This window comes from Bubalus kerabau, chromosome 9 (genome assembly GCF_029407905.1).
Source record: "Bubalus kerabau isolate K-KA32 ecotype Philippines breed swamp buffalo chromosome 9, PCC_UOA_SB_1v2, whole genome shotgun sequence".
In the NCBI taxonomy this organism is placed as follows: Eukaryota; Metazoa; Chordata; class Mammalia; order Artiodactyla; family Bovidae; genus Bubalus; species Bubalus kerabau.
The window spans coordinates 508,148-532,626 of NC_073632.1; the positions used below are offsets into that span (position 1 = coordinate 508,148).

At 48.2% G+C, this 24,479-nt stretch overlaps 1 long non-coding RNA gene across 4 annotated transcripts; it reads right to left on the minus strand.

Moving 5' to 3' along the window:
- Positions 1–115: 115 nt before the first annotated feature.
- LOC129619568 (uncharacterized) lies at positions 116–13,984 on the minus strand. 4 transcript variants are annotated; one of them, XR_008697925.1, is made up of 4 exons: positions 13,511–13,652; positions 6,761–6,884; positions 4,686–4,792; positions 116–743 (listed from the first exon to the last, which is right to left on the minus strand). It is a non-coding gene; the product is annotated as an uncharacterized LOC129619568 (long non-coding RNA). The 4 variants fall into 4 exon arrangements; XR_008697926.1 differs by lacking the exons at positions 116–743; positions 13,511–13,652 and adding exons at positions 4,158–4,348; positions 13,814–13,984; XR_008697924.1 differs by lacking the exon at positions 116–743 and adding an exon at positions 4,158–4,348.
- Between the last annotated feature and the right edge of the window lie 10,495 nt (positions 13,985–24,479).

Below are 24,479 nucleotides of genomic sequence, written 5' to 3' on the forward strand. Positions count from 1 at the left end.
TTATGTCTTGACTTCATGTACCATTGTATAGTGACATTTTTAGTTGAAATACAGTAGGACTAAAAATATTGATAGAATACTAATAAACCATGTTGGTATGTGTGGTTGTCACATAGGATTCACAGGAGATTTAAATTCACAGTTGTCAACATAAAGGATTCATGCTATTTAGCTTCTTCATGAATCTATACCACAAAGGAAGAGCTTTTCGCAACATATTTCACTGAGGGAACTACAAGGATGATAGGCATAATACTATGTGCCAACTCATGGATTTCTAAGCATTGCTCACAATACAGATCTGCTTTTCAACATCAGGGTTCTTTCAGTGTCCTTGAACAGCATTTGTTTTCCTGTTCAGTTCAGTTCAGTCGCTCGGTCGTGTCCGACTCTTTGCGACCCCCATTGAACCGCAGCACGCCAGACCTCCCTGTCCATCACCAACTCCCAGAGTTTACCCAAACTCGTGACCATTGGGTCGCTGATCCGCTGTCGTCCCCTTCTCCTCCTGTCTTCAATCTTTCCCAACATCAGGGTCTTTTCAAATGAGTCAGCTCTCCAAAAACTGGAGTTTCAGCTTCACCATCAGTCCTTCCGATGAACACCCAGAACGGATTTCCTTTAGGATGGACTGGTTGGATTTCCTTGAAACCCAAGGGACTCTCAAGAGTTTTCTCCAACACCACAGTTCGAAAGCATCCATTCTTCTGCGCTCAGCTTTCTTTATAGTTCACCTATATATTCTGTATACAGAAGAAAAACACTCATGAGTATAAAACTTGTTCACATAAAACGAGTGTATGAATTGTTATCTTCCCGACCCAGGGATCAAACCCACATCACTTCCATATCCTGCGTTGGTAGGCAGAGTATTTACTGACCGTGCCGCCAAGGAATCGATACACATTTCAAGAACCACTGCCATCAGCTTCTCCTGTTCATGACCGAGGTAGGAGAAAGAACGCTGGAAGAAGTACCGTAAGCATATTATTTAGTCAAGGAACTGTTGTTATGCTGGGTACTCCAGTTATTACTGGGACAAGTCGGTTCCTCCAATGATGATGGGTATACCTGAAAAATTCTTACAAATTCATGGGATGCGATGTCTCTATGATCAATGTGTTCATCTTATGCTACTGCTTCAGGTAGACCTGCCTCAGCATGAAGGACTGCACTTGAAGGGATGCCTACTATTCCAGCTCAAGCAACAGATACTGACGTGCAGATCACTGTCCTTTGTTGAACAGGATCAGCAGTTTGTCAACATAGGTAACACGCCAGAGCAAGCCTTGGGATGCAACTCTGAAAACAGGCTAGGCCCTCTTTTTCCCAAGCCCTGCGATAAAATACGAATCCAAAAAAGAAAAATAGCAACGATTTTGTCAGGACTTCCTCACTTTTGCGTTCTGGATGGCAGGAAGCACACACTGAGGCCAGATGGCTGCAGGATTTAATTGTGAGCTAACATTGGGTGGGGTGGAAGCTCATCACTCTAGGAAGAATGTGGCTAAACTAAACCGTTTGACTTTCATTCACTTCATGTGCATAGAGTTCCATAATCCTTTGTTAAGGAATTCAGTAAGTTGTACTTCCTTACCCCTTCACCATCTCTTGGTTTACACGAATGTAAGTTCCTAGTCCAGCACTTATTTATACAACGCGTGTTACAGGTAGTAATAGTGCATAAATGATGATGAGCAATGACAGGAAGTTTATTTCTTCTCTGTTCGACTTCTCTATTTTTATACAACCAAGCAGTGAAATATACTTACGAATGTGAATATTTTAGTGGTGTGTAGAAATACACAGTGTTGGCACAATAATTATCAGGGTATTGTGTCTTTTTCATATATTCCTTTGGAGATTCTGTTCCATTATACGTATCATAGGATATTCAATACAGTTTCTGAAACTATAGATTAGGTCCTTGTGGTTTCTTTCATACGTAGTACTATGTAGTTGTTAATACTTCAAACAAAAACTGGTACACAAATATTCATAGCGACCTTATTCTCAATAGCCCAAAGGTAGAACCCATTCAAGTGTCCATCGGTGGGTGAATGAATATGCATCACAGGGTATATTCAAAAGCTTGAACAGTATTCTACCATACAAAAAGATAAACTGAAATGGTTCTGCCACTGCACAAGACACTACAGAAATTACTCCAAAACTAACGCATGGAACAAACAGATATTTCAATTCTAATTCATGCTATGTACCCAAAAGGTTTGGAAAAGGGGCTGAAAAAATGCATATTGCTGCAGTCATAGTCACAACAGCGTGATTCACACTGGCCAACAAACGGAGGCAATCTAAGTGCCCATGGACAGCCAGTTCCATAAACAAACTGTGGTAGACACACAATGGAATCTGATTCGGCTCTTCAAAGTTGGTAATTCTGACAATGCCACAATGTGGACGAACCTTATGGTCATTATATTAAGTGAAATAAACCAGACCAAAAAAGGAGAAACGTTCCGTGATTCCACTAGTATGAAATATCCAAACAAGTCAAGTCCAAAGCCAGAAGAAGCAGAAAGTGATTCCCAGGGATCGAAGACAGTTCATGTTTCAGAGAACCTGCCCAGTTTCCCTTGGGGAAACTGACTTCTCATGACATCTCCAAAACCGATTATACAAATAATTGGAAGTCATATCCAGTCAAATGAATGTAGATATAATTTTACAATGTATACCAACCTCACTCAAACGTCTCAACAGACAAAAGGCAAAATTGTATCTATGGTACCTCAGCTTTGCTTAAAACTGTATCTACAGTACCTTAGTTCTGCTTATGAAATTTAATAATAAAAAAAAAAACACACTAAAGTCTATCCAAAAACGGACATAAAAATTATAACATGAACTTTAAAAAATTATAAATTTAAACTGTGAAAAACCTTTTTCACACAACTTAAACGCAAGCCACAGAAAAATGTATTGACAAAATACATATATGATAAAGGATTGTACTCCAAATATACCAAAATATCTGGAACAAACAACATCATTAAAAGTGTGTAAATCTGAACTCCTGGTCAAATGAAAGATACAGATAGTAAATCAGCATATCAAAAATACTCAAAATCATATGTCATTAGGAAATTACAAGGTAAAACAGCAGTGAAGTAGCACTGCACACCTATTAGATCCAGTAAGCTCAAAAAGGGGAAGGGGGCACGGGGCTTCTCTGGTGGCTCAGTGGTAAAGAATCTGCGTGACGATGCAAGACACTCAAGTTCGATCCCTTACCCAGGAAGATCCCACGTGCCAGAGAAACTTAGCTGGATTTTTCCACAGCTAAACAAGGCTCACCTGTGACCTGAACACTACACGCCTAGCACTTACTAAACAGCTTTGAAAAAGTGTCCAGACAAAAAGTATCACACAATTACACACAGCTCTACTTCTAAGAGCTAAAGACTTTCAGATATCAGGATGTCTTCGGGCGATGACTGTGTAAGCAAATTGGGATACATCCAAAGTGAAGGGAAGCAAATGCTACCCCAAAATATACCACTTCAGCATGAAAATTAGTTGGACCTAATTAACTTATTTTTAAGAGGACACATGCTCATCTCTCACACCCAAGTTCAAGACGGCTCTTCTGTGAGTCACATTTACAAGAGAAATCTCATTTCAAAGGAATCCTCGGCATATACCAGATAGAAGGATGACAGTCTTGTGAAACTCTTTTTTTTTTTTAATCAATAGGAAAACCTAAGATGTAAATCTGTAGAACGACCATATCCTTCCTTTCCTTTGGTTTTATTTTTATTAATATTGATTTTTTTTTTTTTTGTATTTGGCTGCACCAGATCGACCTTCATTGAAGCCAGCCAGATATTTAGGTAAAGGATGCAACTCTGCGTTGTGGCATGGGAGATCTAGTTCTCGGAAAAGGGGTTGAACCTGGGTCACCTTCTTTGGGAGTGTCCAGTCTTAGCTACTGGACCACCAGGAAGCCCCTGGTTTGGTTTTAGATGAAGATGGTATCTAACGTGATATCTTGGGCCATTTCAGTCACTGACTCAGTTTCCTGAGTTTCTTCAAAGCACGCACGAGGTACACATAATAAACCGGTGTGCAAAACAAGGAAAGGGAGTTCATACTACAACACTGTATGCTTACAAATAGCTAAATGGTAAATGGCATGTTATTTATTTTTAATTACTATGGAGAAAAAAAAAGAATGCAGGATTCACACGGTTTATAACATGAATAAACATTAAAACCATCTTTAGCAAAAAATATCCATATAGAAAAGGCCGCACAGATCCCATATTCACCGTCTGCTCTAAGTCCATCAAGTTTGTCCAAATCAATGTACATCTCCATAGCATTCCTAAAAAAAAGGGGGGGTGGGAAGAAAAGATATATTCATACAATTGAACAATTGCTGAAAGGGAAGTGGGGCTGTGGATTACATTATAGTGCAGAAACCAAATGATGTCCTGATTTTGGAGATTATGTGGAGGTTCTGCAGGAGAATGCATGCACTTTGAATAAAACACATAGAGTGATTTAGATGATGTGGCAAATGCGAGCACTTTTTCCCTTTGCTAGGAGTTTTCTGTACATTTTACCCAGAAAGGAAATTATGTTTCAAAACAAACAAGTCGATACCATAAAAGAAAATCGAATTAGACAGGCAGAAAATTTTCTATAGAGTTCAGACTTACCCAGGCGAAGTTCAAGGGAAGCTGTGATGCTCCACTGTCCTTGTAGGAGTCCACATGGAATGAAGAAGTACTGTGGGAAGTCTATTAGTAACCACTGTGCCTTGGGTCTGCAGAACAAACAGATTTTGCAAATAAAATGTTCCCCATAACTTCACAAAAAGTTGTTAGACTACATTCAGTAAAGTTGAATAATTTTCGATCAATTTACAATCATATAAACTACTACAACTTACAATCCCAATCAATACATAAAAATCACTTGCATTTCTATAAACTAATAACAAACAGAAACAAACATTAAGAAAATCTCACTTATAATTGCACCCAAAAGAATAAAACATCTAGCAACAACCTTAATCAAGGACATAAAAGACCAGTAGTCAGAAAACTAGAAAGCACTGATAAAGAAACCAAAGAAAACACAAATAAACAGAAAACGACACCACGCTCAAACACTGGAACAAGAGGAATTCAAATGCCCATTTCAAACAAAGCCATCAACAAATACACTGAGTGCCATCACAAAATGATATTCAATGGCCTTTTCACAGAAACAGAAATAGTCCTACTAGTAGGCTGCTAATATTGAACAGGACCTTAAAGGGCCAAGAAGACTCTGAGAAAGAAGATCACTGCTGGAGATATCTTCCTCTCCGACTTCAAACTACAGCACGGCCCTGTAGTAACCACCACAGTGAGGAACTGGCAGGAACACAGACACAGGGACTCCAGGAAAGAAGAGAGAGCCCAGGAGTGAACCCACATGGACGTGGTCAGTTCATGAAAATCAAACCAGGAATGAGCCAAGAGGAAAGGACACTCTTCTGAAGAAACAGGGACAGGAAAACTGGCCAACTACACAGAAGAACATCTGCGAAGGTCATCCTCTAGGCCATCGAACAGAAATCGAACTGAAAACCTGCCATTTGTACATGGAGCTCTCCCCACCCCCCCCACCCCCCGAGTGCTCTGAGATGGACCTCCGGTCAGCACTCAGCTGGACACAGGAAACATCTACTTCGTCCTCATTTTCCCCTCTTTCAGCGTCTCCCTGCTGGCGGGCACTGAGGCAACCCCTCTCCTCTCAGCTGGGATGCAGCCCCATAACCCCGGAGCCCGAGTCCTGAGGGTCCTGAGGAGACAGAGCTCCCACCAGGGAAGAGCGGGCAGCCCCATGCTCACAGACCTCAGAGGGCTCACTCACAAGCAGCTCTGCTGTGAGCACTCAGACTGGAAGCCCAAACTGAAATGGAGCACAATGGCTCCATGACCCTCCTCAAAACACGGCTAAGGAACAGTCAGAGCCTGGATGGAATGCAGCCATAAAAAGGAACATATTTGAGTCCGCTCTAAGGAAGGGGATGAACCGAGAGCATATTAAACAGGCAAGTCAGTCAGAAAGAGGAAAACATGGAATCGAGAAGGATGGGTCTGACGAATCTGTTCACATAGCAGCACCGGAGATGCAGACATAGAGGACAGACTTACGGACCAGGGTGGGGAATGGAGAGAGCAACATGGATGCATGTACACCAACATTTGTAAGTAGACAACCAGTGGGATTTGCTGTTAGGACTCAGGGAACTCAAACTGGGGCTCTGTAATAACCTAGAGAGGTGGGGATGGATGGGATGTGGGAGGGAGTTTCCAGAGTGAGGGGACACAAGTACGTCTATGGTTCGTTCGCGTGGATGTATGACAAATCAAACCGATATTGTAAAGCAGTGATCAATCAACTAGAAATAAATAACTATTTATTAAAAAAAATGAAATGAACGGAAGCACAAACTTTGCAACTAACACCGGAATTCCATTTAAAAAACTATACAGTTTGAGAAAACAACAAAAGCTCTCCATGACTTTTGGTCTGGTGATGAGTTCTAACACACAACAAAAAAGCCAAATTACCAAATAGGAATATACATTATTTCAAATATTGACTTTTACAATTTTATACATTGACTGTGTGAAGGACCTTATTCCAGAGAACCAAAAGACACTCTGTTAACTGAACCAGTGAGCACCCAACCTTCCAGGCAAAATAGAAGAGAAAACACCTGCAGGAGTCATCTTACCACCGGAGGTCCTGGTAAGGAACAAGGAACTAACAAGCTCCCACCAACCAGGATTCTGCACAGGTCAGCAAGAGGTCAGCAAGAGATGGGAGAGACTGCAGACCAGAGGTCTAGCAACTTCCATCTAGCAACAAAACACAGCATAGTTAAAATTATTTCAATGTTACAAAAATAAATAAATAAATAAATAAATAAAAGGACAGAAGTTCTTTGAACACATGACTGAGGTTAGGGGTGAGGCAGTACATGTATGTGCCGGGAAAATCTTAAAGTATGAGAAAGTAAAGAAATTAAAGACAACTATCAAGCTGTCCAAACTGATAAAAATGAATGATTACAGAGTTTTATCTGTATACATTAGCCGATAATGCTCTGAAAAGGAATTAAAAAAAAATCTTTCAATACTGTCAACATGAATAAAATACATTGCCATGGATGTAACGAGGATGACAAGACTGGCACACTGGAAATTATACACCCTGGCTGAAAAATATCCTGAATACATGGACAGATATTCGATAATGATGGAAAGACAAGATGGCAACACCATGGAATGAATCTTCAATCTGAAATGAAGATTCGATATGATTTGATCGCTCAGAGCTTTTGTCTCATCAATTGTTATTAAAGTATAAAAGAGATAGAGAAAGCTGCTGACTTAGACTTGAGGCGGGGTGTACGCCCTGCTGGGCTCTAGCCAGATATTCTACAGGCACTAGCAGTCAGCTCAGGAAAGAAAGGCACTGTCTCAGGGAATGGCACCAGGCCCCTCCCCCACGACATGCCTTGAGGTCACATTGGCAGCAGATGAGTCATCCGGGGACAAAAATTGATTGACATGAATCTTGAAGAAAGGCAGTATTCCAGGCAACTATATCATTTCCTTAACATAGATGAGGAGAACAAGGTAGGGGGAAAACATACTGTTTTGTTCAAGTCGCTTCTGAGCCTTTTGGGGGAACCGACCTGAAGCCAGAGTCTAGCACAAAACATAGGATATTTACATTGCTTGAGACAAACATTTCCTTAGGAAAAAATGCATTGCTTAGCTCAAGGTTTGTCTGCGAAATGCTTACACATCAGAACATGACGCCAAGCTGGGTTTCCACACACAAGAACATACATGCAAAGGACAAGCCTGCACAGCCCATCTGCCCCCCTCCCCCACAGCCAGCAGCATTTCCAAGTGACCTCCTAAGGCCTTCCCCAAACTACAGGGGCACTTCTGGGTTTCCTGTTTGCCTCACTTCGAACACATTTCTTAAAAAAATAAAACAGAACAAAACTCTCACACTTCTTGATAGAATGCCACAGTGGAAGGAAAACAGGCCTTCAATATTTAAATCTCCCTGTGCAAACACTTGGAGCTTGCTTTTGTTTTGTTTTGTTTTGAATTACACCACCACATAATTTAAACTGTTTACACATTCTAATTATTCAGTTCCAAAACACCAAATTTTTATTGCACAAGGTCCCCATGAAAAGGCCCACGCAGCAGGACAGCCACAGATTCTGCCATGAAAGGGCAGCAAGGTGCCCTCCCCCCTTCTTTGCTGCCTGGGCGGCCACCAGGGTTTAAAATCCATGCACCCTACTAAGTTTCTAGGGTGCAATTCGCGGACCCTTCCCTTTCCCATCCCAGCAGGTGCTCCAGGGCTTGCTGGCCTACAAAGCGCCAGAAGCAGGGCTGGGCCAGCCGGCCAGGGTTCATGGTTCTGTCCCTTGGACTTGCAGCGGACAATAGGCTGCTTTGGAAAACCGTGCAGACTCGGAGATTTTTCAGCAGAGGGGTGGAGCGGTAAAGGCCTTGACCCCAAAGGCTAGGCCTTTCTGCGACCGCCAGGTGGGGGAGCTCCGAGAATGTGCCAAAAGAGGGTGTAATACGTGGTTCCCTGCTCCACGCAGTCCCAGTGCCCTGACCTGTGGTCCGCACCCCTCTGCTGTGCCCACTGGGTGCAGATCCTTGGGGACCTAGGAGCTCACGAAATGGGCGTCCCTAGCCGCAATGGCCACCTCAGAGAGCACAACTGGGAAGCCCTCCCCCACCCCTCCAGGATCCGACCCCAGCCGAGACCGGACCCCCCGCTCCATGCCGCCAGGGTTCGCCCCGCCCCTGCCCCGCTCCCGGCTGTTCCCAGCCGCAGTGGCGACCCCAGGGAGCACAATTGAGACCGACCCCCAACCCACAGCGATTGGAATCTCGACACGCACAGCCCGGGTTTACCCCGCCCCGGGTGCGCTCCCGGCGCGTTTCCAGCCGCAGTGGCCAGCTCCGAGAGCACAACTGGGAAGCCCTCCCCCACCCCCGCCAGGAGCCGACCACCGCCCCGGGCCATCCAGGTTCGCCCCGCCCCTGCCGCGCTCCCGGTACCTTCCCAGCTGCAGTGGGGACCCCCGAGAGAACAACTGGGACCGCCCCCCACCCCCGCCACGACCCGATTCCCAACCCGCACCTCCCGGGTTCGCCACGCCCCTGGCGCGCTGCCCACCTTCACCAGGGGCTCCCGGTGAGCCCCGCCCCCACGCCCGGTGCCAGGAGAGGATCTCGGACCTCGCTACTGCCGCCACGTCAAACACGAGGACAATACATCCACCCCACAGAGACAATCCAAGCTGTCTATGATTTAGGGATCGAACGAGGACTACAGAAAGGCAAGATGGCCTGACCTAGGAGGGCCATGATATTCTATAGAACCACACAAAGTTGGTTACCAAGGAAACTTTTTTCTTTGGAACCCGGAAACCTGGTTCTTTGCATATGCAATGACCAACAATGAGCTTGTTACCCAAGCCTGCCTCGCTGCCAGCCCCACCCCCCTCCCCACTCCCCAGAAGACCGGCTCAAAGAAATATTTTAAATCTCAGGCGGAAAACTGGAAGATGTCTTGTCTGTCTCTCTGGATTTAGGTATGTGTCAGTGTGAGCCTTGTGGTTTTTGATAAGATTGCTCAAGTTCTGAGTTCTGATTTCAATGGTCTCAAGACAAGGCAGCCCTTCCAAATCAAACTCCTGGGAATACAAGAAAACATTGACCTAAATGGAAGTCAGAGTCCCGTGAACTGGGAACTAGTCAATATGAAATATCTAGTATTTTTGGTTTTGCTCCTCCACTCTAGACATGTCTAAGAGTCAACAACATTAAGCACAACCTGTTCATAGTGCCTAGGTTTCTTTTGAGGTAAAAATTGCTCTATTGTTATATCTGTCACAAGCTCGTTCGTCAGCAAGAAACTACCTGGAAATGACAACAACAAAAGTAAAAAATGTAAATGTGATATGAGCTTTTAGACAAACCCTTAACAATAATTATACTCTAAAATATCTGCCTCTCATAGTCTTGATTGAAGGCAGAGGAGAAGGGGACGACAGAGGATAAGATGGTTGGATGGCATCACTGACTCGATGGACATGAGTTTGAGCAAGCCCCTGGAGTTGGTGACGGACACGGAAGCCTGGCGTCCTGCAGGCCACGGGGTCCCAAAGAGGCAGACACGACTGAGCAACTGAACTGAACTGAACTGACAAACGTTTCTCCAGGTGTTTTGGTTCCCCGAGTTTCTATCCTTGTGCTAAACTAAGTGACGCCAGTGTATTGAATAGCTAGGTCATTTCCAAAGAAATGAAAGTTCTGAAACACTCACGACTTGAAAGGACCTCCCTTTTACACAGAAACAAAAGAGATTTTTGACTCGCCATGAATAGTGTCTGGCACCTTCCTGACATGTTAAATGTAAGAAAGCAATTGTTTTGTTTTGTTCTCTTCTGTTCTTGGTGGGGGGTGGCGTGCTATATCGAATGCCAGTATAAAAGTCAGCTCTTGGTTGCTGAAGGGAAATGTATGACTTGTTATTACAAGAAGGTATGTGGAATGCAATGGCACTTGAGGAAGGAAAACGAAGTAGTTCTGTCTTCCAGGTGGCAGTTTCAGGATGGGGGAAGCAAAGGAATGGGTACAGAATGGGATAAGGAGGTTGTAGGGAAAGTGGACCCCCAGAAAAGAGTTCTGTGCCTAGCACAAGTTTTCTTGAGAGGTTGAACTGCCTTTGCTAATGGAGTTTCAGTTTCTTTACCTCTTAAGTGGTCTCTTCTAGGTTGACCTAGAACAGAAATCTTTGGTTAGCTTTGGCTACGTGGAGAAGTAGTGTTTCACGGTGACATATGTGATCCTACCTGACTGTTCTCAACCCTTTTGATATCGATGCACTGCTTCTGCTGCTGCTGCCGCCGCCGCTGCCGCCGCTGCTAAGTCGTTTCAGTCGTGTCCGACTCTGTGCGACCCCGTAGACGGCAGCCCACCAGGCCCCGCAGTCCCTGGGGTTCTCTAGGCAAGAACACTGGAGTGGGTTGCCATTTCCTCCTCCCATGCATGAAAGTGAAAAGTGAACGTGAAGTCGCTCAGTGGTGTCCGACTCTTAGCGACCCCATGGACTGCAGCCTACCAGGATCCTCCGTCTATGGGATTTTCCACACAAGAGTACTGGAGTGGGGTGCCATTGCCTTCTCCCATATCTATGCGCAAGCCTGCCTAAATCACTGACTTCTAGCTAGCTTTGGGATGCCCATGACCATCCACCCTTACCAGGCAACAGAGAAGAGAAACCACTTACCACAGGAGGTCCTGGTAAGGAACAAGGAACTAACAAGCTCCCACCAACCAGGATTCTGCAGAGGTCAACAAGAGGTCAGTAAGAGATGGCAGACTGCAGTCCAGAGGTCCTAGCGACTTCCATCTTGCAGAAGAGGCCCAGCATAGTCAAAACGAATTCAATGTTGCAAAAAATAAGGACAGAAGTTCTTTGAGCACATGACTGAGATTAGGGGTGAGGCAGTACATGTATGTGCCCGGAAAATCTTAAATATGAGAAAGGAAAGAAATTAAAGAAACTATCAAGCTGTCCAAACGGATAAAAACGAATGATTACACAGTTTTCTCTGTATACATTAGCAGATAATATTCTGAAAAGGAATTTTAAATAATTCCCTTTCAATAATGTCAACATGAATACAACAATTTGCCATGTATTAACGACGATGACAAGACTGGCACACTGGAAATTATACACCCTGGCTGAAAACTATCCTGAATACATGGACAGATATTCCATAATGATGGAAAGACTTAAGATGGCAATCACATGGAATGCATCTTCCATCTGAAATAAATATTCGATATGGTTTGATCGCTCAGAGCTTTTGTGTCATCAATTGTTATTAAAGTATAAAAGAGATAGAGAAAGCTGCTGACTTAGTCTTGAGGCTGGATGTACACCCTGCTGGGCTCTAGCCAGGTATTCTACAGGCACTAGCAGTCAGCTAAGGAAAGAAAGGCACTGTCTCAGGGAATTGCCGCAGGCCCCTCCCCCTCGATATGCCTTGAGATATCATTGGCAGCAGGTGAGTCATCCCGGGCCAAAATTTGATAGACCTGAATCTTGAAGAAAGGCAGTATTCAAGGCAAATATATCATTTCCTTAATATAGATAAGGAGAACAAGCTAGGAGGAAAACATACTGTTTTTTTCAAGTTGCTTCTGAGCCTTTTGGGGGAAACGACCTGAAGCCAGAGTCTAGTGGAAATACATAGGATATTTATATCACTTAAGACAAACATTTCCTCAGGAAAAAAAGCATTTCTTAGCTCAAGGTTTGTCTGCGAAATGCTTACACATCAGGAGATGGCTCGAGCTGGGTTTCCACACACAAGAACATGCATGCAAAGGACAAGCCTGCACAGCCAATCTGCCCCACCCCACAGCAAGCAGCATTTCCAAGTGACCTCCTTAGGCCTTCCCCAAACTACAGGGGCACCTCTGGGTTTCCTGTTTCCCTCACTTCAAACACTTTTCTTAAAAAAAAAAAAATATCCCTCACACTTCTTGATAAATGCCACAGTGGAAGGAAACAGGCCTTCAATATTAGGAACTCCATTGGAAAAACACTTGTAGCTTGGTTTTGTTTTAATTACACCACCACATAATTTAAACTTTTTACACGTTCTAATTATTCAGTTCCAAAACACCAAACTTTTCTTCCACAGGGTCCCCATGAAAAGGCCCACGCAGCAGGACAGCCACAGATTCTGACATGAAAGGGCAGCAAGGTACCCTCCCCCCTTCTTTGCTGCCTGGGCGGCCACCAGGGTTTGAAATCCATGCACCCTACTAAGTTTCTAGGGTGCAATCCGTGGACCCTTCGCTTTCCCATCCCAGTAGGTGCTCCAGGGCCCGCTGGCCTACAAAGTGCCAGAAGCAGGGCTGGGCCAGCCGGCCAGAGTTCAGGGTTCTGTCCTTTGGACTTCTAGCGGACACTAGGCTGCTTGGGAAACCCGCGCAGACTCGGAGATTTTTCAGCAAAGGGGTGGAGCGGTAAAGGCCTTGACCCTAAAGGCGAGGCCTTTCTGCGACCGCCAGGTTGGGGAGCTCCGAGAATGTGCCAACAGAGGGCGGAATACGTGGTTCCCTGCTCCACGCAGTCCCAGTGCCCTTACCAGTGGTCCGCAGCCCTCCGCTGCACCCACGGGATGGCGATCCTTGGGGACCCAGGAGCGGACGAAATGGGTGTTCCCAGCCTCAGTGGAGACCCCTGAGAGCACAACTGGGAAGCCCTCCCCATCCCCGCCAAGAGCCAACCCCGCCACAACCGGACCCCCTCCCCTCGCGCCAGGGTTCGCCCCGCCCCTGCCGCGCTCCCGGCGCGTTCCCAGCCGCAGTGGCGACCCCCGGGAGCACAACTGGGACCGACCCCCACTTACAGCCATCGTAATCTCCACCCGCGCAGCCGGAGTTTACCCCGCCCCGGTGCGGTCCCGGCGCGTTTCCAGCCGCAGTGGCCACTTCCGAGAGCACTACTGGGACTGCTTCCCACCCCCTCCCGACCGGAAAACGGCCCCGCGCCGCCCGGTTTCGCCCCGCCCCTGCCTCGCTCCCGGTACCTTTCCAGCCGCAGTGGGGACCCCCGAGAGCACAACTGGGACCGCTTCCCACCCCTCCCGATCGGAACCCCGACCCGCGCCGCCCTGTTTCGCCCCGCCCCTGCCATGCTCCTGGTACCTTACCAATTTCTAGCGTTCACGCCAGGATAGGAGCAGGATGTAGGAGTATGGGAGATGTGTCTGGAGCCTGACAGCCTCAGCTCCGCTCTGGCCTGCCCTTTGGACCTAGGAGCCAGGCCAACTTGCAGAGGGCTTATTGCCCTATTGTATGCAAACTACCAAGGCCTACCGCAAGGAGAGCTCTGTCGGAGGGAAGGGAAGTGCCCCAGGCTGCGTTCCCAAGCTGTTGCTAGGCAACCCAGACTCAGCGCTAAACGGAGGGAATCAGGGTCCTAGTGCCCCAGTCTTTGGGAGGGAGCTCCACAGCCAGAGTGTTCCTCCGTTTGTGCCCAGAAAGCGCCTGCCAGACTGGGCTTCCCTGGAGCTCTGTTGCAGAGCAGAGACGTGTGGATGTGTTTTGGGGCCTTGACTTGTGCGTTTGGGCTCCCTAGCACAGCCCCAGCGTAGGGGAACCAGCCCCTTAGCAAAGAGCTCCAGGCAGTGCTTTGTGCCCAGGCCTGGATGCCCAGTCCCAGCACGCGGGAGAGATGAGTTAGGCCATTGGCGGGTTCTTGCAAGCCTGTATTGGAAAGGACCGAATGAGCTTCACACCGGCGGAGCTGCAGATCTGTGCCCAGGCGCGATAGGACAGAGCCCCTGTCGAGATGCTGCTCTGCCTGAGCGAGCCTCGCCAAGCCCTTCCCAGCTTCTAGCTTTCGCGCAGGGGAAGGAACAGACTGCGGAAGTGGGGGAGACGTGACTGGCGGGCGCCTTACTGGCCTCAGCTCCGCTCTTCCCTTCCCTTTGCACCTATGATCCATGCCTCCTTGCAGAGGGCTTAGGTCCCGAAGGAGAGCTCTGTCAGAGGGAAGGGAAGCGCCCCAGGCTGCATTCCCAAGCTGTTGTTTAGCCGCCCAGACTCAGCGCTGCACAGGGGGAATCAGGCTCTCTGTGCCCCTATGTTGGGCATGCAGCTTCACACACAGGTGTGTCTCCGTAGGAATCAAGAAAGTTCCTGACAGAGTGAGGTTCACTAGAGCTATACTAAAGAGCAAAGACTTGTCCATGTGGTCTTGCCTTCTCCTGTGCGTTTGGGTCTCCGGGCTCGCCCCCAGCTCCGTGGAAACAACCCCTGAGAAAATATCTTCAAGATCTGCTTTTCCCAGTGTCTGGGAACTGGGGTTCGTAGGAGGAGAGAAAAGCACGCCTCCATCGGGAACGAAAAGGCAGCCAACCTGCCTGTGATTTGAAGCCTCTATTTGGAAGGAGTGGGTTAGCTTCTCCTAAAGGAGACCTCCAGATCTGCTCAGAAGTCGGTAATTCCAGAGGCAGGGTGCTGGTTCCTGATTGCCCTTTGCTAGCCTTGCAAAGACATTCCTAGGTTCTAGAGTTATTTTCCATGAAGGAGCAGGCTTCGGGAATGTGTCAGACAGGACTGGCTCCTTATTGGCCTCAGCTCAGCTATTGCCTTTCCATTCAAACTAGGACAAGGGCCTACTTTATGAAGGGTAAGGGTCTTCTTCTTTGCCAACTGCCAAGGGCTACAGCAATGAGACCTCTGTCAAGGCGAGGGAAGCCTAAGAGGATGGATTCTCAAGCAGGTGCTTTGCCACAAAGCATCAGCACCCCACGGAGAGAATCAAGCTCCCTGTGCCCCAATGTTGGGAGTGTAGCTTCACACACAGAGTTGTCTCTATAGGAGCCAAGAATGTTCCTGAGAGATTAGGTTCACTAAACCTCTCCTACAGAGCATAGACCTGTCCATGTGGTTTTGCCTTCCCCTGTGAGTTGGGTCCCCGAGGTCCGCCACACATCCGGGGAAACTGTGCTAGAGAAAAGATCTCCAGGAACCGCTTCACTGAGGCTGGGAAACGCTGTTCACAGGAAGTAAGGCAAGCGAATCTCCTGCAGAGAAAAAGAGGCCTTACTGTCCCTGGAGGAGCAGGCTGCCAGAGTGTGTGAAACCTGACTGCTGCCTTACTGGCCTCAGCTCCGCCATTGCCTGTTCATCCGAGCTAGGACCCAGGCCTACTTGGAGAAGCGTTTGGGTGCGGATTTCTACAAAGTGCCAAGGGCTACAGCAGTGAGAATTCTCTCAGCGGTAAGGGAGAGCATTGTATGGATTCTCAAGCTGTTTTCTGAACGACAGCATCAAAATGAACAGAGAGAATCAGGCTCTCTGTCCCCCTATGTTAGGTATGCAGCTTCACACACAGAGGTGTCTCTATAGGAGCCAAGAATGCTCCTGAGAGATGAGGTTCACTAGAGGTCTGCTGCAGAGCATAGACGTCTCCATGTGGTCTTGCCTTCCCCTGTGGCTTTGGGTCTCCGGGCTCGGCCCCAGCTCCGTGGAAACAACCCCTGAGAAAATATCTTCAAGATCCACTTTTCCCAGAGTCTGGGAACTGGGGTTCATAGGAGGAGAGAAAAGCAAGCCTCCTTCGGGCACGAAAGGCAGCCAACCTGCCTGTGTTTTGAAGCCTCTATTTGGAAGGAATGGGTTAGCTTCTCCTAAAGGAGACCTCCAGATCTGCTCAGAAGTCGGTAATTCCAGAGGCAGGGTGCTGGTTCCTGACTGCCCTTTGCCAGCCTTGCAAAGACATTCCTAGATTCTAGAGTTATATTCCATGAAGGAGCAGGCATCGGGAATGTGTCAGACGGGACTGGCTCCTTATTGGCTTCAGCTCAGCTATTGCCTTTCCATTCAACTAGGACAAGGGGCTACTTTATGAAGGGTAAGGATCTTCTTCTTTGCCAACTGCCAAGGGCTACAGCAATGAGACCTCTGTCAAGGCGAGGGAAGCCTAAGAGGATGGATTCTCAAGCAGGTGCTTTGCCACAAAGCATCAGCACCCCACGGAGAGAATCAAGCTCCCTGTGCCCCAATGTTGGGAGTGTAGCTTCACACACAGAGTTGTCTCTATAGGAGCCAAGAATTTTCCTGAGAGATTAGGTTCACTAAACCTCTCCTACAGAGCATAGACCTGTCCATGTGGTTTTGCCTTCCCCTGTGAGTTGGGTCCCCGAGGTCCGCCACACATCCGGGGAAACTGTGCCTGAGAAAAGATCTCCAGGAACCGCTTCACTGAGGCTGGGAAACGCTGTTCACAGGAAGTAGGGCAAGCGAATCTCCTGCAGAGAAAAAGAGGCCTTACTGTCCCTGGAGGAGCAGGCTGCCAGAGTGTGTGAAACCTGACTGCTGCCTTACTGGCCTCAGCTCCGCCATTGCCTGTTCATCCGAGCTAGGACCCAGGCCTACTTGGAGAAGCGTTTGGGTGCGGATTTCTACAAAGTGCCAAGGGCTATAGCAGTGAGAATTCTCTCAGCGGTAAGGGAGAGCATTATGTGGAACTTAAGCTGTTTTCTGAACGACAGCGTCAAAATGAAGAGAGAGAATCAGGCTCTCTGTGCCCCTATGTTAGGTACGCAGCTTCACACACAGAGGTGTCTCTATAGGAGCCAAGAATGTTCCTGAGAGATGAGGTTCACTAGAGGTTTGCTACAGAGCATAGACCTGTCCATATGGTTTTGCCTTGCCCTGTGAGTTGGGTCCCCGAGGTCCGCCCCAGCTCAGGGAAAGGAGCCCCTGAGAAAAGATCTCCTGGGACCGCTATTCCCCCAGGCTGGCAAACGCAGTTCACAGGAGGTAATGCAAGAGAGCCTCCTGCAGGGCACAACAGGCCTTACTGTCCCTGGACGATCAGGCTTCAAGAGTGTGTGAGACCTGACTGGTGCCTTACTGGCCTCAGCTCCGCCATTGCATGTTCCTCCGAACTAGGACCCAGGCCTACTAGGAGAAGGGTTTGGGTATGGATTTCTAAATACTGCCAAGGGGTATAGCAATGAGAACTGTGTCACGGGTAAGGAAGGGCATTGTATGGATTTTCAAGCTGTTGTTTGAACGACAGCTTCAAAGCTGCACAGATAGAATCAGACTCTGTGTCTCCATGTTCGGTACACAGCTTCACAGACAGGGGTGTCTCCATAGGAAACAAGAACGTTCCTGACAGAGTGAGGTTCACTAGAGCTCTCCTAGAGAGCAAAGACTTGTCCATGTGGTTTTTCTTCCCCTGTGCGTTTGGGGCTCCAGGCTCGGCCCCAGCTCCGTGGAAACAAACCCTGAGAAAAGATCTTCAAGATCCGCTTTTCCCAGAGGCTGGGATGTGGGGTTCATAGGAGGCGGGAAAAGCAGGTCTCCTTCAGACAGCAAGAGGCAGCCAAGCGGCCTGCGTTTGGAAGCCCCTATTTGGAAGAATGGGTTATCTTCTCCTAAAGGAGACCTCCAGATCTGCTCAGAAGTCCGGTAATTCCAGAGGCAGTGTGCAGGGTCCTGACTGCCCTTTGCCAGCCTTGCAAAGACATTCCTAGATTCTACCGTTATCTTCCTGAAGAAGCAGGCTTCAGGAATATGTCAGACTTGACTGGCGCCTTATTGGCCTCAGCTCAGCTATTGCCTTTCCATTCAAACTAGGACAAGGCCCTATTTTATGAAGGGTAAGGGTCTTCTTCTTTCCAAACTGCCGAGGGCTACAGCAATGAGACCTCCGTAAATGCGAGGGAAGTGTAAGCGGATGGATTCTCAAGAAGGTTCTTTGCCACCAAGCATCAGCACCCCACGGAGAGAATCAGGCTCCATTTGCCCCTATGTGGGGGTGTGTAGCTTCACACACAGTGGTGTCTCTACAGGAGCCAAGAATGTTCCTGAGAGATGAGGTTCACAAGAGCTCTCCTACAGAGTGCTCACCTATCCATGTGGTTTCGCCTTCCCCTGTGAGTTGGGTCCCCGATGTCCGCCCCAGCTCTGGGAAAACAGCCCCTCAGGAAAGATCTCCAGGAACAGCTTTTCGCCCAGGCTGGGAAAAGCTGTTCACAGGAAGTAAGGCAAGGGAGCCTCCTGCAGAGAAAAAGAAGCCTTACTGTCCATGGAGGAGCAGGCTGCCAGAGTGTGTGAAAACTGACTGGTGCCATACTGGTCTCAGCTCCGCCATTGCTTGTTCCTCCGAACTGGGACTCAGGCCTACTTGGAGAAGGGTTTAGGTGCAGATTTCTACAAACTGCCAAGGGCTACTGCAATGAGAACTCTTTCAGAGGTAAGAGCGAGAATTGTATGGATTCTCAAGCTGTTTTCTGAACGACAGCATTAAACCTGCACAGAGAGAATCAGGCTCTCTGCCCCCATGTTGGGTACGCAGTTTCACACACAGAGGTGTGCCCATAGGAGCCAAGAACGTTCGTCAAAGACTGAGGTTCACTAGAGCTCTCTTAGAGAGCAAAGACTTGTTCATGTGGTTTTGCCTTCCCCTGTACGTGTGGGTCTCCGGGCACAACCCCAGCTCCGTGGAAACAACCCCTGAGCAAAGATCTCCAAGATCTGCTTTTCCCCCATGCTGGGAACCAGGGATCATAGGAGGCAGGAAAAGCAAGCCTCCTTCAGGCAAGAAGAGGCAGCCAACCGGCCTGTGTTTGGAAGCCTATATTTGCAAGGAATGGGTTAGCTTCTCCAGAACGAGACCTCCAGATCTGCTCAGAAGATAGATATTCCAGAGGCAGGGTCGAGGTTCCTGACTGCCCTTTGCCAGCCTTGCAAAGACATTCCTAGATTCTAGCGTTATTTTCCATGAAGGAGCAGGCATCGGGAATATGTCAGAGTTGACGGGTTCCTTACTGGCCTCAGCTCAGCTATTGCCTTTCCTTTCAAACTAGGATCAGGGCTTACTTGGTAAAGGGTAAGGGTCTGCTGCTTTCCAAACTGCCAAGAGACACAGCAATGAGACCACTGTCAAGGCGAGGGAAGCGTAAGCGGATGGCTTCTCAAACAGGTGCTTTGCCACAAAGCATCAGCACCCCACGGAGAGAATCAGGCTCCCTGTGCCCCTATGTTCGGTGTGTAGCTTTACACACAGAGGTGTCTCTGTACGAGCCAGGAATGTTCCTAAGAGATGGGACTCACTAACGTCTCCTACAGAGCATAGACCTGTCCATGTGGTTTTGCCTTCCCCTGTGAGATGAGTCCCCGAGGTCCACCCCAGCTCTGGGGATAGAGCCCCTGAGAAAAGATCTCCAGGAACCGCTTTTCGCCCAGGCTGGGAAACGCAGTTCACAGGAGGCAAGGCAAGCGAGCCTCCCGCAGGGAAAAATAGGCCTTACTGTCCCTGGAGGAGCAGGCTGCCAGAGTGTGTGACACCTGACTGGTGCCTTACTGACCTCAGCTCTGCCATTGCATGGCCATCCAAACCAGGACCCAGGCCTACTTGGAGAAGGGTTTGGGTGCGGATTTGTAAAAACTGCCAAGGGCTACTGCAATGAGAAGTCTCTCAGAGGTAAGGGAGAGCATTGTATGGATTCTCAAGCTGTTGTTTGAACGACAGCTTCAAAGCTGCAAAGAGAGAATCAGGCCCTGTGTGCCCCCTTGTTGGGTACGCAGCTCCACACACAGAGGTATCCCCGTAGAATCCAAGACTTTCCTCACATACTGAGGTTAACTAGAGTTCTCCTACAGAGCAAAGACTTGTCCATGTGGTTTTGCCTTCCTCTGTGCGTGTGGGTCTCCGGGCTCGGCTCCAACTCCGTTGAAATAGCCCCTCAAAAAAGATCTCCAAGAACCACTTTTCCCCCAGGCGGGAAGCGGAGTTCACAGGAAGCGGAACAAGCAAGTCTCCTTCGGGCAAGTAGAGGCAGCCAACTAGCCTGTGTTTGGAAGCCACTCTTTGGAAGGAATGGTTAGCTTCTCCAAAAGAAGACCTCCAGATCTGCTCAGAAGACGGAAATTCCAGAGGCAGGGTCGAGGTTCCTGACTGTCCTTTGCCAGCCTTGCAAAGACATTTCTAGATTCTAGCGTTATTTTCCATGAAGGAGCAGGCTTCAGGAATATGACAGACTTGACTGGCGCCTTACTGGCCTCAGCTCAGCTATTGCCTTTCCGTTCAAACTAGGACAAGGGCCTACTTGGTGAAGGGTAAGGGTCTGCTTCTTTCCAAACTGCCAAAGGCTACAGCAAAGAGACCTCTGTCAAAGAGAGGGAAGTGGAAGCGGATGGATTCTCAAACAGGTGCTTTGCCACAAAGCATCTGCACCCCACGGAGAGAATCAGGCTGCATTTGCCCCTATGTTGGGTGTGTAGCTTCAAACACAGAGGTGTCTCTATAGGAGCAAAGAATGTTCCTGGGAGATGAGGTTCACTAGAGCTCTGCTACGGAGCATAGACCTGTCCATATGGTTTTGCCTTCCCCTGTGAGTTGGGTTCCCGATGTTCGCCCCAGCTCCGAGGAAGAAACCCCTGAGAAAACACCTCCAGGAATTACTTTTCGTCCAGACTGGGAAATGCAGTTCACAGAAGGCAAGGCAAGCGAGCCTCCTGCAGAGAAAAAGAGGCCTTACTGCCCCTGGAGGAGCAGGCTGCAAGAGTGTGTGAGAGCTGACTGGTGCCTTACTGGCCTCAGCTCCGCCATTGCATGCTCCTCCGAACTAGGACCCAGGCCTACTAGGAGAAGGGTTTGGGTGCGGATTTCTAAAAAACTGCCAAGGGCTACAGCAATGAGAACTCTCTCAGAGGTAAGGGAGAGCATTGTATGGATTCTCAAGCTGTTGTTTGAATGACAGCTTCAAAGCTGCAAAGAGAGAATCAGTCTCTCTGTGCCCCATTGTTGGGTACGCAGCTTCACACATAGGGGTGTCTCCATAGGAGTCAAGAACGTTCCTGACAGAGTAAGTTTCACTTAGAGGTCTCCTGGAGAGCAAAGACTTGTCCATGTGGTTTTCCTTCCCCTGTGCGATTGGGTCTCTGGTCTCGGCCCCAGCTCCATGGAAACAACCCCTGAGAAAATATCTTCAAGATCCGCTTTTCCCAGAGGCTGGGAACAGGGCTTCATAGGATGCAAGAAAAGCAGGCCTCCTTCGGGCACGAAGAGGCAGCCAACCGGCCTGTTTGGAAGCCTCTATTTGGAAAGAATGGGTTAGCTTCTCCTAAAGGAGACCTCCAGATCTGCTCAGAAGTTGGTAATTCCAGAGGCAGGGTGCTGGTTCCTGACTGCCCTTTGCCAGCCTTGCAAAGACATTCCCAGATTCTAGAGTTATTTTCCATGAAGGTGAAGGCTACGGGAGTATGTCAGACTTGGCAGGCACCTTATTGGCCTCAGCTCAGCTATTACCTTTCCATTCAAACTAGGACAAAGGCCTACTTTATGAAGGGTAAGGGTCTTCTTCTTTCCAAACTGCCAAGGGCTACAGCAATGGGACCTCTGTCAAGGCGAGGGAAGCCTAAGTGGATGGATTCTCAAGCAGGTGCTTTGCCACAAAGCATCAGCACCCCACGGAGAGAATAAGGCTCCATTTGCCCCTATGTTGGGTGTGTAGCTTCACATACAGAGGTGTCTCTATAGGAGCCCAGAATGTTCCTGAGAGATGAGGTTCACTAGAGCTCTCCTACAGAGCATAGACCTGTCCATGTGCTTTTGCCTTCCCCTGTGAGTTGGGTCCTCGAGGTCCTCCCCAGCTCCGGGGAAGGAGCCCCTGAGAAAAGATCTCCAGGGACCTCTTTTCCCCCAGGCTGGGAAATGCAGCTCACAGGAGGGAAGTCAAGTGAGCCTCCTGCAGGGAAAAAGAGGGCTTACTGTCCCTGGACGATCAGGCTGCAAGAGTGTGTGAGACCTGACTGGTGCCTTACTGGCCTCAGCTTCGCCATTGCATGTTCCTCCGAACTAGGACCCAGGACTACTTGGAGAAGGGTTTGGGTGCGGATTTCTAAAAACTGCCAAGGGCTACAGCAATGAGAACTCTGTCACGGGTAAGGAAGAGCATTGTATGGATTTTCAAGGTGTTCTTTGAACAACATCTTTAAAGCTACACAGAGAGAATCAGGCTCTCTGTTCCCCCATGTTGGGTACGCAGCTTCGCACATAGGGGTGTCTCCATATGAATCAAGAATGTTCGTGACAGAGTGAAGTTCACTAGAGCTCTCCTAGAGAGCAAAGACTTGTCCATGTGGTTTTTCTTCCCCTGTGAGTTTGGGTCTCCAGGCTTAGCCCCAGCTCCGTGGAAACAACCCCTGAGAAAAGATCTTCAAGATCCGCTTTTCCCAGAGCCTGGGAAGCTGGGTTCATAGGAGGCAGGAAAAGCAAGCCTCCTTCGGGCACGAAGAGGCAGCCTACCGGCCTGTTTTTGGAAGTCTCAATATGGAAGGAATGAGTTAGATTCTCCTAAAGGAGACCTCCAGATCTGCTCAGAAATCGGTAATTCCAGAGGCAGGGTGCAGGCTCCTGACTGCCCTTTGCCAGCCTTGCAGAGACATTCCTAGATTCCAGCATTATTTTCCATGAAGGAGCAGGCTTCGGGAATATGTCAGACTTGACTGGCACCTTATTGGCCTCAGCTCAGCTCTTGCCTTTCCTTTCAAACTAGGACAAGGGCCCACTTTATGAAAGGTAAGGGTCCTCTTCTTTCCAAACTGCCAAGGGCTACAGCAATGAGACCTCTGTCAAGGCGAGGGAAGCATAAGCTGATGGATTCTCAAGCAGGTGCTTTGCCACAAAGCATCAGCACCCCACGGAAAGAATCTGGCTCCCTTTGCCCCTACGTTGCGTGTGTAGCTACACACACAGAGGTGTCTCGATAGGAGCCAAGAATGTTCCTGAGAGAGGAGGTTCACTGTTGGGGGCCAGAGTGAGGCACTCCGCCCATGGCAAAGGTCATGAGGAAGGAGGCTCGACATACGCAAAGGCGGGATCGAGCCTCAGGAGTCCCCCTGGAAATCCTCGAGCATCTACCCCCATCACCAGAGCCTGCCTACCTTACTACTTTGTGCTCTCACCTACACCTCTGACTTTACAGGGGGCTGTCCCCCACCACCTCTTTTGGAGAAGGAGTTAACCTAGAGCTCCAGTTGATAAAAACCCCTGGGTGTGACAAGAGTGTTTTAACCTACAAACTCCTCTGAAGGTTCTCTAGCCTGCCTGACAGGCTTGTCCGGCCACATGTGATTGCTCACAGCCTCCCAACCATGAGAGGCACGAGATGCTTTAAACCTTCTAAAAACAGGTTCCTTAGAAAAGTTAGAAAATTATTAGTATAAGTATAATGGGCTGATTAGAAATCATATTGGTGAAGGGTTTTTCATTTGTTGAGCTGATGTTTACTGCTAAGTCTCCACATCCCCTGCCCTTATACACATTAATGAATATATAGAAGAAATAAGTATTAACCTTTGATATAAATCACGTTAGACCTTAGGCTAAGTAAATTCTTTCCTTAACTAAAACCCACTACACCCTCACCCTATAGGAATGTAACTTTATTTGGGTGGCGTCTGTTTTAAGAATAATCACCCCTGGAGAAATAAGTGTCCTGGTTGGCTGACCACTGTCACAAGGAGAGGGTCGTAAATTGTCAGCAGGCCCCCCGGCCAGAAGATGATGTAACACCCCTAAGACCTCTGTATACTTTTGTATGAAGCACCTGACTTTGATAAAAGTCAGGACTGTTGACCCCACGTGACTTTTGCATAACATCTCAGTGTATAAAAGTAGACCATGGAAAATAAAGAATTGGGATCAGTTTCTCGAAATACTGGTCTCCCCATGTCTCTCTCTCTCTCTCACTCTGGTTGAGTCTCCATCTGGAGCGCGGAAGCCACCAAGCTTACTAATTTTGCCTGGGCTTCTAAGATCCGACTGGGGAGGCCTCAGTGTCTCCTCTC